We start from the raw sequence: 19,558 nt of genomic DNA on the forward strand, positions 1-19,558 counted from the left end.
ATTTTGAAGTTGGATTTTTTACAGTGTGTATTAATGTCTGATTGTGTCTGTGATTGTGTTTGTGTGTCTTTTATTTATAGTTGATGGCTGATATGATAAATGTTGTGCTTCATTGCAGCATCAAGGGATCAGTGTGTGAATTGTCCTGTATATACAGTCATAGCCGTAGCCAGGGTTTGAAAATTAGTGAGGTCCAGGTGTGTTAAGAGTTAACAAATCCTATCCAAGAAGAAAAAAGTGCACTAAAATACACTAAGTACACGTAGTAAATGTACTAATTTGTGCACCAATTTTGTAGTTGATATACCAAAATTCTATATGTTTTGGGGGTGGACAGTGTTATATTATCCCCTATTTATTAGATAACATTTGTTATTAATTTTATTTATTTTCATACAATACTGCTTATTATTATAGCATTATATTAATCGTTTTAATAAGAAATATGAGGCCATATAAACAAGAACTTTGTTTAGTGTGTTTATGATGTTTTTAACATGACTTTGTTAAATGCTTACTCCTAAACTGAATAAAATAACATAGCCTTCTTCATACCTAATATTTACATATTTGGCATATATAATTTAAACCCAATTGTAATACATTTTTGTACCTGTATTATTTTCTACTGATGTTTAGTGTTAAAGCGTTTTTTACATACATGATCATGAAGATTATTGTGTGTTTTACCGAATGTGTTATTATGTCAGCAATAACCTGCAATTTGAATGATGTGCCATTTGATCACGGTTTAAGGTGCTGGTCACCACGTCTTGCCAGATATTAATACAAAAACAAACAAAATAGGCCATAAAGAAAAAAGTAATGTCTTTCAGAAATAAATCAAAGACATCGCTAACACAAACCTGCACTTTATCAATTTCCCAGATTGTCACATTAATTGCTGAACATTAATCACAACGTCTAAATAGGATTTTTCACAATGGGATCTGGCAACACTGCAAATGCTGCAGACGTCAGCGTCTCACAGATGCTTAAGCCAATCCCCATCATTTTACACAAAACTATACAGTAAACTGTCTGAACTTAATTATATACACATGCTAATTATTCAATCGGAAAAATTAAAATTTTATTTTTATATGAAAAATGTAACAAGGTCTGGACCTCAGTGGCCTCAGCTGGCTACAGGCATGTATACGGTAATGCATTTTTGTCCAATCAACACGTATTTTTATGATACTTTACTTAAAAAAAAATTAGTTAAACAATTTCAACATGAATTTATAAGTAATGTCAACTTTTTTAAGGTAGAACTTAAAATAGCAGGTGGAATTGACTTACAAAACCAAGTTTTAACCTCGTGCTGCATTTTTTATTTTACAGCGAATGAGCTGGAGATCTTCAGAATAACTTCAATTAATACTGTTAAGAATATAACAGGGGCAAGATCATGAAATTACCATGAACATAAGTTTGTAGTTACAAGGAGCAAAATTTATTTACTCCTCCTCCTGTCTATAACTGTAAAAAAAACTTTGTTAAACATACATTTTTAAGTTTAATAAACTTAATAAACTTGAATTTACAATTCATTTCAACTTCATTTCAACGGTTAATTATAATTTATAGCAAATACTTACTAGTCAAGAAGTTGAAATTAATTCTAATTTTAAATTAATAAAACTTTAAAATGATTTGTAACATGATGTCTGATGCTCTCTCAAATTGACCAATCTACATTCTGATTGGTTGATCAGAGACCAATCAGTGACCAAACATTATTAATATATTAAAAGCATGCATTTATATTGGTCTGATTCACAAAACATGTGCTGTCCATTCCAGTGTTTAAAAATACATTTATGAATGGCTGTCTGTCTCTTTCATCTTAACAGTCAGTTAATATGTAAGATAGAGATCTTTGTTACTGATAAGTGTTTTTTTAAAGCTGTTGTTTAGGACAAAGGTTAAAAACTGTAATATATATATATATATATATATATATATATATATATATATATATATATATATATAAACATTTTAAGAGCAGAAGCACAGATACGTGTCTGTTCTTGCCCTGCGCCTGCATTTTATATTTTGAAATGTGAGCAATGTTCCGCTGCGGAGAAAGCGGGCAGATGCAATCAGTCCACGTCTATGTCTCTCTTCCTTTCTGCCTGCTTTTCTAAACATACCCATTGCCATTCTGTCCTTCAATCTGACATGGTTTTCTAACTCTTTTCCCATCTTTTTTCCCTGTCTCCTGGATGCTACTGAAGCATTAACCAGCAGGGCTGCATTCCTGTGGCTGCAGGTTCAAAACTTTTACAGCAAGCCATTTGAAGGAGTTCCCATAGTCCTATTCTTGGCACTTATTGTAGTTAGCTGTAAAAACATTTGTGTGTATTAGACAACCGTGAACCGTGAAAAGACACTTTGACTTAACATCCTCTACATTATTACTAAGTGTTGACGCATTTGGCAGGACCAAACTATTTTTGTGCAAGTAAAGCAGCAACATGCAAAGCGTTGAATGTTAGAACGTAAAAAAACTTGGTCCTTACATGGCCAAAACAAATCTTGTCGTAACATAACTTTTTTCTTCGCCTCTCTCCGGGGGTGTGGTTGGCTGGCGGGAGGCGTTATCAGCAATCAGCAACTCCGAAATCTCATTACAGCATGCAGGAGCTGGCGCCAGAGACCAGAGCTGTATACCAAAACTGTATCCTCACTGAATGAAAGGCACGGACAACATTTACACTCTCTTGAGCAAATTACTTTACACGGTGTGTTGTTTAAGAGTGTCATTTTTACTCATAGAGTAAAAATAAACTATGAGGAACTTTTCAATAAGCATGTAGGAATAACATGCAGATGTCTTGCTGATGTCTAGTTGGCTTTTGCTAAAGGGACCTCACAGTGATTCAAACAAGCAAAACAAAGCAGACAAAACATGCAGTGGAAAGTAAACTAGACCCGAGGTGAAGCAAAACAAACCCAGTTCTGCCCACAGAATGATGGATAAAAATACCACAAATAATGCAAGAGAAAAACAGCTCCGTACGTCCTACTGCTCTGTATGCACAGTCTTAAAAAAAAGTTGTGATAGGATGTTTTACACTTCGCACTTTAAAAAAAATGCTGGGCTATTTTTGACACGTTTTCACTCCTGATCACATATTTGGTCAGCACCCCATCTGTGTCACTTTTTAACCCACAGGGTACCCCTCTGGCATCGTTTGCAGGGTACTTCATTTGTTTGTCTTATGCGTTAGATCAACAAACAGTTAATTATTTGCATTTGTAAAAGCAAAAATGATTTATAAATATTTATAGTTTAAAGGGACACAATGCAGCATTTTTATGTTAATAAATCATCTTCGTAAGTCGGTATATGGTTAAATGACTCATTACCGGATGAATGAAGACTCTCTCGCCCGCCCCTACCGCCTGTAGGAAGAATACCCCACTTGCAAGTTCGCTGTATCCGACCCGTCGTCCTTCAGTCTCGCAAAGTCTCAGATATCGCGAGAAGCAGGATCACTTTACGGCAAACAACACAGAGGCAGGCAAGCGAAACACGGCTAGCGATTGTTGCAAATGGCAGAGCCGGGGAAGAAGCAGCGAAAACCCTTGACGGAAGATTCCAAGAAAAGAAAAAGAGCTTCAGACCGAGCGAGGGCTCGTACATGTACCCTGTGTGTTAAAAAGTTCATCTGGTCGAATGACGTGTTCATAATTATATTATTCTCATGCCCACTCTCCCAAAAACAAACAAACATGAAAGCAGTAGTTTGCCTCATTCATATCGGTCGTTCACGGTAAAAAATCAGTTGTAAAGGAAATATTACTTACCTCAATAGACATAACTGGATTGGAAAAAGCCGGTTCCTCTGCTCAGATGGGTTGACAGCTGATAATGTGGGTTGCGAGGGGGGAGGGACAACAGTTTTTACGTTTTTACGAAAGTTTGTTTGAAAGCATTTACTCCCGGACACTAGGGGGAGCTCGTAGAGAAATAACACTCAGACTTGCCTGGTGTCCCTTTAAAAGATATTTTGGAGCACCCTACCCCACCCCTGCCCCAAACTACCCGATTTCTAACAATAAAAAAACAGGCAAATAAAGTATAATCAAATGCATTTATTGCAAAAACTGACCAAAAAGGTGTTTTAAAAATATTACAAACAACTGATGTTGTCTTCTACAGCCATGCAATAACCTTATATGAAGAAATGAGTGTAATTTAATGATTTTAGTCCTAAACACGCGTGCAGTCATATCACATAAAAAAATACGAACATGATCTCACAAAGTTCCGTGGTATAGTCACGGAATATTTGTTCATTTATCCGTCATTGTCATGGATCTCTGCATTTTTTGTGGCCATACCGCAATCTTTCTTTTCCGTGTAATTTTCATGACTTCCTTACTCAACTGCTTTTCCTATTTTCAAACCATTGTTGCTTTAGTTTAGGGTTAGATTTGGTGTTTGCGTTAGGATGTCACTTTAAGTATTGGATTCTACATTTTTTTTCAGATTTTTTATATTTTCTGATTATTAAACCATTGTCGCCTGGGGTTGGGGTTAGATTTGGGTAGGGATGCCATTTTATGTAAATCTAACCATAAACCAAAATGACAATGGTAAGAAAATAGGACAAAACAGTTGAGTAACCAATCCGTGACAGTGACACGGAAAAGAAGGTCCGTGGTATGGCCATGAAAAATGCGGAGATCCGTGACAATGACACGGATAAATTAGTAAAATATTTTGTGACTATACTACAGAAATTCTTGAGATCAGGTTGAAAAATACTGTACACCTGAAGTACCGGTCACAAGACACACGGCAGCCAATACAATTTCACAGTCGGTCACAAGATACATGAGAGCCAATTCAAACTGAAAGCAGATGTAATGGTTCTTACTGGAAGTGTTTGAATGTGTAAGTGCACAGTTTTACAGCATATTTTTGCAGTTATTTTCGCTGTATAAATAAAAAATTATGCTCCAACATATGTCATAATGCTAATGGCAAATTTACATGATTAAATAAATTCATAATGACGGTAAAATATTCAAAAAAAAAAAAGTGACACCAATGGGGCACTGACAAAACATCAATAGGTGATGAGTAAAAAAGACATAAATTTTGACTATAAAGTGCATTTTAAGGACTATTGGTTTATTTGCACAAATACAATTTTGCATGTGTGTGTGCGTGTGTGTTTTCATACGTAGCTTGTATTCATATGGGGATTGCAATAGGAAAAGATTAAGGAAATAATTAAGCAGTAAAAGTGCAGCCCATAAAAGGGCACGTTAGCAGAACAAACAATGCGGCTACACAGAGCCATCAAAGTGCAAGTTAAACCAAGGAGACCAAAAACATTTTGTGGTTAGAATGTGAGGCATCATTATTTCATTGATGATAACTAATTTTCCCATTGCCTAATGCCTTGGCTCTGCTTTCCAAGCTGTATGAATTCTTTTGACACGCGCGCTGAACAAACACCCTTTACTGCAATAAGACACGGCCTCCCTTCACCACACTAGTTGTAGGTGACATGTGCTGGTTTGGATTCAGTTTGGAGGATAATTATCAAAGCTGAACCACAGGCGGAGTGGGAGTTCGGAGACTTGACAAGCTGTCAGACACCCGGCTAATCTCCTCCCACCCAGGCGATAGAGATAAGCACCCTCTGCCCTTCGAATGGGCCTCCGTCACAGGGGAATACCTCTAGTATTTGCTTCGGTTAACGTACCCTTCAACTCTGTATTCATAGCCATGAATTACTGTTCAGCAGCGCAGTGGATAACAACTGAGGTGAATTATAGTAATTAGTCACTGGTGACTGGTACAACCTCAAGAAGGTCTGTTGTATTAAACCTGACATATAGCATGCAGTGTGTAAAACATAAAAACATTCATTGCATCAAGTTTGGGTGCTAACATTTGGATTTTGTTTGTGGTTGGCGAAAATTATTTCAGTCCAGACAGAAGAGTACACAAAATATGTCAGGAAAACTGCTTTCCTATGATGCAAAGGAGAAATTGTAGACTCTTTGACGTGGAATCACTTTAATGCCATGATGCAGTGTACATTTTTTCGTCAAAGTTAAATGGTTATGATATTTAGAGAGAATTAAAATAATTTGAAATAGTAAATAGTGTTTTTTTACTTTATGTTAGGTGTCTTAGTTACGGTGCATTCACACGGGCGTAAGCGTTAACGCTTAACGGAAAGCTTGTCTGAAGCGTGGCCAACAGCCAATCACAGTGGCTTCAATACATGCTCCGGTCTTCCATAAATGTAATTGGCTGGCTCAGTCTATGTTATTTGCATAAGGCGATCTGATTGGCTGACGCACGCGTCAGCGCTTGAAAAGTTGAGGAATGTTCAACTTCTGCCGCGAGCAACGGCAGTGACGCGACGCTGACAGATCCACAATTCAGTTCGGCAACGCATGATGTCACCCATTGAAAGTGAATGGAAAGCGTTAACGCTGACGCACCGTGTGAATGCACCGTTAAGGATCAGGTCAAACGTGTAACATGCAGATATTTGGTAACTCTTTACAAGATTGTACATTAGCTAACATAAACTAACATAGTTTTCAGCATTTATTAAAACTGCAATGAACAAAAAACAGTTGAATAAGTATTAAAAAGCTGTCTCCTTAACCCGATTCACAATGGTAACTTATAATCAGGGTGCAATTTAAAACCTGAACTGTACATGTAAAATACATTTCTTCTTTATGCTCTGCACCAGATATGCAAAAACACTTTTTTTAACCTATTTTTGCTTTCCTGTGTCATCCTACTGTAGGAGTTCCCCTTAATTGACGGTAGTTTCTGCTGTCTCATTCTCAATGGTAATATTTTCTAGATTTGTTTTGTGACAGTCCTGTAAAATACGATGATATGCTGCTTGAAATCCTTTTTATTTATTATTTGGCTGTTTTCCTGCTGAAATAGACTATTAGTGCTTGGCGAAATTTGGAAAATACAGGCATGGATTTAAAAAGGATCATGACATAACCTAGACACACTGTCACCTATTGTCACAGGTAGGGATGCTCCGATCAGGATTTTTGCAGCCGACACCGATTACCGATGTGTTATCGTCATGATCAGCCGATACCAATATCGATTTTCAAGCTGATATGCAAGCTAGAATTGTAGTCAAGACCACCTAAACCGAGACCAAGTCATGACTAAGACAGGCCGAGACCGAGACAAGACCAAGACTTTAAAGGGACACAAGGCAGCATTTTTATGTTAATAAATCATCTTCGTAAGTCGGTATATGGTTAAATGACTCATTACATGACGAATGAAGACTCTCTCGCCCGCCCCTACCGTCTGTAGGAAGAATACCCCACTTGCAAGTTCGCCGTATCCGACCCGGTGTCCTTCAGTCTCGTATAGTCTTAGATATAGAACGCATTTACTCCCAGACACTAGGGGGAGCTAGTAGAGAAATAATACTCAGACTTGCCTTGTGTGCCTTTAAAGAGTCGAGACCAAGTCAAGACCAAGACAGGCAGAGACCAAGTCAAGACCAAGACCAGTGCAAGTCACTGCATTAAAACACATGTGTGTGTGTGTAATCAGAGAAGTTGAAAAAATAATGAAAGGCATTGCAGATATGTGGGAATTTATCTTTGTCTATAAGCAAATAAAAGTACACAAACACTAAAGAGCTGAAATCAACATAACCATTTCTGAACTGTAATAAATGTAATACAAGTTTTAGCAATAAAATTAGAAAAATTGTCATTGGGAGAAACTTAAACAATGCTTAAACAATTCCAACATCATATACCAAACCTGAATAAACTGCATAAAATTAATGATAAAAAATAATGGTTGATAAAAAATGGTTGCACTACGTAAAAATGCTCTCTAATCGCAACGGCATTTAGGAGCCCTATGATGACAGAAGTAAACAGAAAGATTGGTTCATGAGATTGGCAAATTTAGCAAATACTGATCTGCGGCCGATCGATCAGAGCATCCCTAGTCACAGGAGTGGAAGCTTTGACAGTAATACCCAATTCCTGATTTTACTGTTGTTTGCCCGGCAGCGTTTTTATTTATATTAAATTATTTGTATTTATATTAAATTATTTTTATTTTAGGCTGTTTGATGACCATTTGATGACCATTAATCATATGGGGGATACATTTTGTCCCCACCGGGGATAAAAAATAATTAATCAGAGGCAGTGATATAAAGACCAGAGGGGGATAATCCCCACCAACAAAGCCCCCCAGCAAATCGCACCCTGCTCATAATAATGATTCATAATTTGTTTTATGGGAAAAAAGTCATTCATCTTCGGAGCGGAGATGACTTTATCCTCTGAACAGGTTAGACATCACATCGGTAATGTGAAATATTTACGTTTTTATTTAGTCAAACATTACTTCTTCAAATTATTTACTTAAATAATTTATAATTTATACTTCAAACAGAGATGGCAATAAAAAGGCTAATGTTAAAGGCGCTCTAAGCGAATTCACGCGTTTTAGACCATAAAACATTTTTTGTTCCTTACAGCAAACATCTCCTCACTATCTGCTTGCTCCCTGTCCACTGATCAAACTGTAAAAAAACGCAATCTCTGTAGACAGCCCAGGCTCTACAAACTTCAATATAAACACTGTGGCCAAACCTGCACCACCAAACAAAACAAAGTGTTCCAGCCAATAAACGCCAAGAAGGATTTGGGGGTTGGGTTTGGGCGCGTTCATGAAAGCACGGTAAGGAGGGGGAGTAGTTAACTACGCTCAGTTTGTTTGAAAACACATTTCAAAAATCAACACACAGATTCGCTTAGAACGCCTTTAATGTTTTAATGTTAATCAATTAGTTTAGATTGTGCATTAAATAATGTTGATGTTACAACTGTTGATTTTGAAAACATATTAGTAAATGATAAATAGAAGTATCCTTCATTGTTAGTTTTGTTAGCTAATCCATTTTAACTAATGTCAACGAATACAACTGTATTGTAAAATGTTACCATTTAAATGTAATAAAGCATAGTATATGTACCCAATAGTTACATTGTACAGTATGTACGCAATTGTTACACTGTATTCATTTGTTCCTTATATAACCAGGTACTGTAGTAGACACTGAATACAAAGTGGGACCAAAAGATATAATCTTACCATCAGCTGCAAGCCTATCTTTAATACAGTTATCAATCACATGGCACATATAATTATGTGATTGGCTCAAAAATGCTGTTTCTGGGAAAATGTAACCCACGCAGCAAAGATGGCAGCATCCAGGTCACGCACTCCTAATATTGCGCCTAACGCCAGCCAAAAAGCTGCTATTGAGATTGATGGGAATGCAAACGGATAGAACGTTCCAGCTTTATTAGACCTCTTTGAGCTGAACTATGGCCAGAAAAAGCATAAATGTGCTTTGGTCTGAATACAGGTGTCTCATTGTCAACTATTGGGTGCTAACCATTGAGACAATGCAGCACAAGATCAAGGTAAAGAGTAACAAAAGATTTTAACAAGACACTGCCGTTCTGTTTCTATGAATAGGAAAGAGTTCAATGCCCAATATGGCCGCTCTGGTGACTGAAGCTCCGCCTTTCTATAAAAAGAGCCAATCATCTATCAACCGACTAATGATTTTCTGCTTTATATTCCACTCTGCAGAGTGTTGTGAGGTACTTGGCAACCTTTTCGCATGCACAGTAGTTGGAGAAATCTTGAAAACTGCTATAGTTTATCGTGACCTTAGCAAGTGATTTTAACAATATCACATTTGTCTTTATTCAAGTAGGTACAAATTGGTCTTGTGCTGAAATAACTGCTTGGAGGCTTTATAGGGTCAGAGTATGAAAGGGTGACCCTCAGTTGACGTAGACAGAGATGTCAACTGAGGCTTTACCTTAAGTGATCTTTGAGCATGCCGTTTTAGCTCATTTACTACAAGTTATTTAATACTCTAAAGTTAGGCTGGTAAATGACACTATTATTAACTACAGGCAAATGTGTGTCAGTGGGGTGTATTTGGGCCTGCTTTTGTAGACAGTAGACAAGGTTGGGTCCACATTGCTAAACTACATAAATGGACCATTTTGGTGAATAAGTAGAGGAACGCACCCCACCTCTCACTCTCTAACTCATGTATATTACACCGGACCTCACATCCCACAGGGGTGAACGTTTGAGGCACAATCAAAGAAGCCTCTGTATTAGCCCAATAAAGGTACGTTTTGTCAGTGTAACTTCAACGCATTATTAACAGTTTATCATATCTGAAGGGTGACTCACGGATGAATTCAGAGGAACAAACTGGGGTGGGATGCAAGGAGGCAGAGGACGAGGTAAACAGTTTGTGTATGCGTCTAATAAGGGTGGAGTTGGTCTGGCTGATTGACAGGTCTGATGCTGGAGCCAGACAGGTCTGGTGATGGCATCAGCATTTTGATGACAGACTGGAAAGTAAACACATCTTTCACCGCTCTCCATCACAGCCCGACTCCCTAATGCAAGCATTGATCAGCGGCCTAAGTAACGTCTGCAGAGTGGAATATAAAACATGTGCATGAAAGAGAACAGGACACAGAGCGTCCAAGCTTACGCAAAAACATTCAGGGTTATTTTGACAGCTCGGACTTTACATGCTGTCTCACAGGGGCTCAACGAATGAAAATATTTGGTGGTCATTTCAAGCAGTACCAGCTACCGAACGTCAGGAAATGTTAGCACCAATACATCAGTAATTTCTTATGCTTTTTGAATTTGAGCCTTTAGAGAGTTCACTTTATTGCATTGGGTTGTTTCAAGGCTTTTCTTTACTTTAAAATCACATGGTTCAGCCTTTCCTGGTCAAAGTTGATTCTGGTGAATGAAACATTTCTTGAACATTGAATTCATAACGCATGCAATAGAGAGTTAGAGAGGCTTGGTCCAGCAGAATAAACAGACAGAAACAAGGAGCTATTTACTGTTTGGGTTGCAATACCCTGCTCAGATGAAAACCCAGCTTAAACCAAAGCCCAGAAAAAGTTATCAGGCGGTCAATCTGGGAGACCAGCAAAGCCAGCCTAAACATCCGTATGAGGATTTAAACAGATCTTTCTACAGAGAATCAGAAAAAAACTATAGATCTCTAACTTTTCTTCATTTACATCTTGTCATTCAAATTAGATTTTTTTAGCTGGGATACATTTGCTGTATTTAATGCCCATGTGGACCAGACACACTGTACTTATAAGTAATGGGTCTCCCAAAAATGTTTATATTTAAGTTAACTTAAAGGGACAGTCCCCATCTTTTTATTGGAGAATCAAGGATGTTACATTGTACAGGAAGTGAAACCGTTCTCCAGTTTTATTTATCTTAAACAACTGAAACCTTAGACAACCCCCCCCCCCAAAATAAAAAAAAAATTAAAAAAACACATTATCCAACCCTACCCGCCCCCCATATTTTGACCACATTCTGGCAGAACAATCTTTTTTATTTTGTTTGTTACAAAGTATTTAAAAAATATATATAAAAAAAATTTGAAGGATCTACACATTGAAAACACACACGCCCCCTTAGTCTTCTTTCATTCACACATGCAGTAGTCCTTTAGTTACCAAACTGGGGGAATTGTGGAATTTGCAGGGGGTTTATGAGGTGCTGAAAAAATTTATCAATTATAATTAAATAATAAAAAATTTATAATGTAAATAGTTTAAAAAGAAAAAAAATCAAAATACAAAAATATATTATTTATTTGTTTATTATGTGACCATTACACAACACTAAAATATGAAAACTGAGAACTTGTGCAAAATTGAAAAAAAAAAAAAAACATTATGAAGTTAAATACGTAAATGTGCTATTCAATAATTTAAATATTTACTTCAAATGGGGTACTTCAAATAAATTATTTAGGTCAAGGGGGTTCAGCATTTAGGTGCAGTATGTATGTGCATAAAGGGCCTAAATGATCTGCTGAAGTCTTCTCTTGAAAAAATCCTTCTTTTGCACTTGCAAACTAGACTTCTGAGCACATACTTTCTCAATTAAATTTGACCTGATACTAAGTGCCTTGAACAAGATTTTTGACACTTCAGTATATTTCAGTAGATTTACCAGCTGCTACCTCATTGCACTGTAGGCACTCACTAGCAGTGTAATAACTTATTGACTGATAAAACCTCTGACATCCAGATACTGCAAGTTTCAGCCAGGCACGGTATCAAAGGTGCATCTTGTGTGGAGGGGTTAGCCCTCTCGGGGGGGTTAGCCCTCCCTGAGATGGTTTCAAGCCCCCCATCCAGCCCAGCATCACTAGGTCTTTTATAGGTGGGCTTTAGCCCCCAGAAATTCTGTCCTGCCACCCCAAAAATGTGATTTATTCCACAATCTGTGCACAATTCGGCCCCGCCCCGCCTTGTAGTCTGCGTTTTAGGGCCTTTTCAAGTTCATTCAGATTCTCCCTTTGTTTATCTCCAGTTCTTGAAGATATACTTTAAAACCATATCATCATATTATGTTCATTTAATTGTGGGTGTGGGTTAAGAGAAAAATGCAGTCATGCATAGAATATATTAAAGGCAATCAGTACACAAAAGTAAATGTACACAGATGGTATACACACATTTTTACATTTTTTACAATACAAAGGTTAAATGCTATCTATCTATCTATATAGTAGATTTGGCAGGGTATTTCCTTAATGGGTTTTTATTTGGCTAAATCATTTCGGTGTTTTCCAAGACAACATACATATTTCTCTTTATGCCACCACAGGAACTTGACAGACCCATCCTGGTCAATAAACCGGATCTCCCTGAGCAGACATGCACTGACCACAACAACCTTAATCACAAAGCCAGCTGCGTCCCTTATACAGAACAACTTCAGTTCCAGCAGGGTCAGATCATCACATACGGAAATCATATTCTCCTCCTCACATTACCATCTAAATCTTCTTACGCACATCATTTATCATCATCAACAAAGTCACATTAGCCAAAACGCAAAGCAACCTGGATAAACTATTGCAAAATGTCATTACAAACATTATGCCCCATTACCACAAAAGGCAGCCCTTAATATCCAGAACCCCAATCTTGATCCACAGCAGATAAAATGAAATTGTTTGCATATGGTATGGTTGAAGTTCTGACTTAATAAACACAGAGCCTAGCATTAATGTTAATTAAGCAAACCAAAACCAATTTGCCCTTTTGCATTCTCTACTTTTGCTGAATTTCCTACCATCTTGGAAACGGTTTGCAGAGCACACACTTACATCATCTGAGTGACACTATATTAGATACAGATCAAACTAAGTGATGCAAAACAAATGATGTAAGGCATTTTCTCATGGCTCACTTCACTTTTCTGTGACCTTCCAACCAGCTGCTCTCAAGTGAAGTGAAGTCCCATCAGGTTCACACAGGTGTTATTGCAGAGTAAACACAGATGTAGTTCATCCTGCCCTCAATCTCACTGGAATTCATATACATTACTACAAAGTAAATTGTACGAGACTGTACCATTATTAAATAAAAGTTTAATCAAGCAATACCAGGGTTGCCAAGTCCCTGTTTTTCACAAGGCCTATTGAAAGGACCAGCTAAAACCAGACCAGCTGGTGACACATTCAGTCGTTCAGAGGAAATGCAGGAAGGCTATAAAATTAGATTTTAAGAGCAAATGTCCCTTTTATGGATTTTTAGGTCTATTCCAAACTCCTTAAAGAAAAGTTCACACACAATTTAAGTTATTGTCATTACTCACTATTATTAACTTACATTACATCTCTGTCTTAAAATACACAAGGAAAGTTAATAGAATACAGACGCTGCTTTTATGCATATAAATAAATGGTGATCAGGTTCTGTCAAGAAAAGTACTTATTGCAATTCTTGTGCTATAACTAGATTTCCTGAACGTATAAAATGTGTATGACTGGACTCACAGCGACTTCCTAAAGATGTGTCTCAATTTCAAACATGCTCCACATGTTATAACTTCCTGCAACATGTTTTCCACATGTGCCTTGTTTTGTGGACCCACATGATTGTATGAAAAAATATGAATTCATGTGGTTTCTCTTAGAGCAAACCTGTGAATGAGCAACATGCCATCAGTGGTCATAGAAGAACACTAAATTGCATTAAAACTTGACTTGCAACACATTCAGTCTTTGGAAAAAATACAACCAAACATATGGACTAAACATGCAAAGAGTTTCAATTGTATAAACGCTTTCTCTTGGCAAGAGTCAGGTGTAGGGGAGCTTGTCGCTACTTGGGAGCTTTTTAACTTACAGAGAGGAACATATGAGAACACTTAAGAATGTATTCAGTTCAATTTTTCTTTTTGGCATTATTGTAAAGCACATTCACAGTAAATACACATGAAGAGCTCAGATGCATGCGACATGTTTTCTTGTAAAAAAAAAAGATCAGACTCTTAATGGATTCTGCCAACAAACTGTAAGGATTTAACAAGGAATGAACCCAAATGCAGACGTAACAAAAATAGAGATTTATTGCACAAAAACAGGGAAAACAAAACCCACGATGGGACAAAACAAGACAGGGAAAAACCAACACTAAACTAACACTAAACTAAGACTAAACTAGACATTAAACAAACAATAAATATACACTACAAATAACAGGCTAGGCTAGGCTAGACTAGACATGATTACTCTTGATACTCACGGATATAAACACAGGATTACAACAAGACAAACGCGCACAGTACATCAAACACAAGGACAACAAATAGGGAGAACTAATGAGGGACACAGCTGAAATCAATGACAAGTAAGGGAGCGGGTAAAAAGTGACGAGACCCGGGAAATGCGTGGTCAGAATAATTCAATACTAAAACCACACATCTCCCACATAGAGCATGGTACTGCCAGGACCCCGAACACAAAGACTAGATATAAATTAACACATGATTCTGATGGGTCCTGACTAGGGATGGGCATTCGATTAAGTTTTCTTTGTCGATCGTCGGGAAAATTAACGATCGACTATCGATTAATCATTATTATTTTTATAATAAAATTTGTTATTTAACTTTTATACTTAAAAAAGTCAATGAATACAAATATACAGCATGTTTTTCCTCGATGAGACCTTTATTACAAGATCAACTTGTGGCAGACAGTTAAACTATGTTTCAAACATATATTTGCGTGCATGTGCGGTGCTCTAAAGCAGCGGAACCTGCAGCTGCGAGCCAGCGTTCTTAAACAGAGACCTCATTAGTTCCAAAATAAATAAAAAAAACAGATTCATGTTTAACATTAAATTAAACAAAAAACATAATACTTAGATCTGAAAGGTTTTGTCAAAATGTAACTCAAAATTATTCAAGCCAGAAGAAAGTGCAAGATATTAGCCTTCCTACTGTAACATTAGGCTATAACAAATTAGGCTACTTAAAGCCTCGTAAAAAATAACTAACTTAAGTAACTCGCATAAAACTTCTGCACCAGTCTACTGATTTTTTTTGAGAAATAAAAGCATTTTTTGGGGTCAGACGCGACCGCAACCCATGGTGACCGTCAGTCCAGCCGCCACCGAAACACCCGCTCCGAGGAGACTGACCGGGATGCACAGGTACTTCAGCGCTAACTTGGCTTATTCCGCATACAGAGTATGTGTGAAACAGCGTGCGTTTTGTGAGCCCCATTCACCATTGTTTAATTATACTAACATAGTCTTTTAGTTTTTATTTGTTGTAAAACAACACAAATTTACTATGGTCTCCAACTCCACAATATACCATAACCATGGTATTTGTAGTAAAATTGCGGAAATACAAATCGTTTTAATCTGCAAAAAAAAAAAAAAAACATTTTCACAATGATAAAATCATGGCTAATTTTCCTAAGGTAGTAATTACAAAATTATATATGTTTTAAAGACGGAGATGCGCACCTGTCAATCTATTACATAACAGAGCGAGGCCAGAGACAAACGTGCTCATAAACGGGAGTAATATGGAATAATGTGTGCATCTTTAAATAACTGTAAGTATACATTTCTTTTAAATATATTTTGTCATATAAAGTTTTGAGACATGGTCTAATAATGCCTTTTTCACTTTAATTGCTTATTTAGACTTATTGTGCGGCTAACAGCGTTTTTGACGCATTTACCTCAGAGACTATTTTAGCAATATTGCTTTTTTCCGGTAATAATAATACAATTTATATTTCAATCCTGTTTCATTGTCTGTTTATTCATTTCATTATGCTGTTATGTTAATGTGAGGATATTTATTTGCCATATGAAACGTGCCGTTATATGAATACTTTTGTATAATATTCAAATATATGCGGAATAATGTGTGCGTCTTTGAATAACTGTATGAATACAGTTGCTTATTTTTGTCATAAAGTTTGGAGAAATAATAAAATTGTGAGGATTTATTTCCATATGAGACGCTTTTTGTCGTTGAATACTCTCGTTTATTATTTGGAAATCATATACATACATAGTAGGAAATATATAATGTGGAAGGGTAGACTTGCAAAGTTACTCTGCTTATTTTTATTTATGATATATGTGGAGATAAATAAAGCATTGCAAAACTGCTGTTTGATCCATTCAGATCCTGACCACCAGGATAGAGATTTTAAACATCCTTAATCCACATTTACTAGTCTGTCAAATAATATCTAAAATATATTGTTTTGTGGAAAAAAAAATGATGCTTTGTTCTATTGTTTATGCGGAAAAGGGTTCACAGAAAGTGTCAATCACATGAACGTTTTATATGCAGAATAAGCGGTCAGCAGCGCACTGCAACGGGTGCTTGACGGATTCGCCGCACACATACGCAAACGCACTGCATAAGGAGTATTTGTGAAACAGGAGTTAGATAAAAAAATGCATTCAATTAATTGATAACAAATTAACGTGATCGACGAAATTCTTAACAATCAATCATCGATCGTCGATTAATTATGCCCATCCCTAGTCCTGACACAAACCAGTATTTCTGAATGACCTGAGGCTGGGATTAAATTGATTTGAAGCAAAAGTATTTGATGAACAAATAATACGTGCCGAGAACACTTGGTTAATATCATAATCTTATTTTTGATGGAGATGGAGTCTAGAAGCTTTTTAAGTGGCCATAACATGACGCAATAGTACTGCTTTTGAATCACTCTTGCAGTACTTTGATGTCAAGATAGACCAATTGGTCTGCATAGTGCAACACATATTGTTTCTATAACACCAAAATGAGAAACCAAGGATGACATGACGCCATTGACAAGCGACTCTATGAACCTGTGTGGAACGCTGGTTAAAACATTTGGGATAACGTACGTGTACATGCACTGTAAAAAATCATATCAAATCAACAAATATTTTATGTTACTTTAACTTAACAAAAGAATTTAAACAATTTCAACTTGTTTTTTCTAAGTTATGTCAACTTATCATAAACATTTAAGTCAAATTGACTTGCATAATTAACTTGTTGAAACTTTAACAGTGTGTGACCAAAATTTATTACACGGCTCTCTGGAATGCTTGATTCTGATTGGTCAGTTGAGACATTTGCAGGTTCGTTCTTTTCAAATAATAACCGCTCCAAAGTAATAACGCATAGCCGGTACTACTTGTATGTTTAAAATCCCTCCGCGCCAACAAAGATTACTGTTTGGCGCCATCTTGTGACAAACACTGGACAACCACAATTAAGAATGGACAATTTTGACATTAATTTTAACATGTACGGAAAAAACAAAACATTTAAACAGTGGATAGAAGAACGAACAACGACAAGACACAGAGAGCTTACTGAGACTGAACTTGACAAAATAGACTATGACAGCTACGAAGCCAACACACAAAAAATACAGAATGGGCATTAAAACTTCTCAAAGACTGGCTAAAAGAGAAAAAAAAAATGGAGAGAGACAAGTATGAAGCAGAGGATCTTAATAAGGTATTACGATCATTTTATGCATCTGTGCAAAGTTTCGCAGAAGGATAAAAATGTTAATTTAAAACAAATATGCCAATAAAATGCTTCAAATTCATATTCATGTCCAGTTTTTTTTCTTATGTGGCAAGTAGCCGTGTAATAAGCGGGATAATGTAGAGACAGCCTGTAGTTATCGCGAAATAAGCCCCTTCAGTGTGATACAAGACCCTCCACTTCACGTCGGGTCCTGATCACACTGTCGGGGCTTATTTCCCGATAACTACCGGCTGCCTCTACATTATCCCTTACATATAACACTGTGTTAGTGATTTCTGAATATTTGAATGCAAAAATCTTTCATATTGTGCCTTTGAAGCCGCAATCCGTAACTTTCGCCTCTTTGTCATCGCTTCTGTTTAAACATAAAATTGCAGGTTTCTTTATGTTCTCATCTACAATATACAGTACATGTTGAAAAACATTGAAATCTCTCTTGAAATCAGCTCAAATTATAAGCTTACCTTAGTGAATCTGGGAAATGTGAGGCAGTGCCGGTGCCAGCCAAGCGCTGATGGAGGGCGTCTGAAGTACTGAGGGGCGCAGTCACATGAATGCATATAATGCTTCCAGCTAGAAAATTCATTTCGCTTTGATACGTTCTTTAAATTTTAACGCATTATAAACAAACATCTCTGTAATACAACCACAAAAACTGCAGCTAATGTGAACAATGAACAGAACTCTGAACAATCGATACCCTTTATATTAGCACAACACTGCTTATTTGGAGCTCAGACCCCGAGGTAGTGGCAGTTCCTGTATAGTTTCTTTCTTTTTAATCAATTTTTGCATGTCAATGTTGAAATTAGTTAATGCAATATACAACCTTGAAATTATGTTGTGTTCGTAGCCTTCGTGTTTGCCTTCCGTAATGCAAGAAATTTTACGTAATGTTAATTTGGGGAAAAACGCTTAGTCAAGTGACCAATCAAAATGCCTCACAGACTGTCCTTAAATAAAATATTGCTATGTTAGCTTATTATTCACTTTAGGAAGACAATACACTAGGAAAATGTAATTTTTAAGCAAAATTTATCAGTAAAATTCCATTCAACATGATAGTCCCGCCCCCTCAGGCCCCGGCCCTGATGTGAGTTTTGAACTGTGTTTCTTTATGTACAAATGCTCAATAACTAATTTATAATACATTTTTAATACAATAACTAATAAAAATGCTGCATGAATTTAAACAACTTGGGTTTGCAAGTAAATTTTGAAAAAACTTTTTTAAGTTTTGACTTAAGTTATAGTAATAAGTTGACATAACTTAAAAAGTTACACATTTGTACTTAATTTGTTAAGTTAAAGTAACATAAAAAATATGTTGATTTGACATAAAAGCTGGATTTTTACAGTGTGTTCATTTTTAAACAAAAGAAAAGTTGGATCAACTTAAAAAAATACTTCAATTAATTACACATAATAAAAATAAGTTTAATCAACCTAAAGTTTCACTTTAGTTTTACTTTAGGGGATAAATGTATGGTAAATATTTTGTGTTACCTATTGAAGTCAATTTTTAAGTTGAACCAACTTTTCACTTTTTTACAGTGTGGGAAGAACAGTTACCTT

Source organism: Paramisgurnus dabryanus, chromosome 11 (assembly GCF_030506205.2).
Source record: "Paramisgurnus dabryanus chromosome 11, PD_genome_1.1, whole genome shotgun sequence".
Classification (NCBI taxonomy): Eukaryota; Metazoa; Chordata; class Actinopteri; order Cypriniformes; family Cobitidae; genus Paramisgurnus; species Paramisgurnus dabryanus.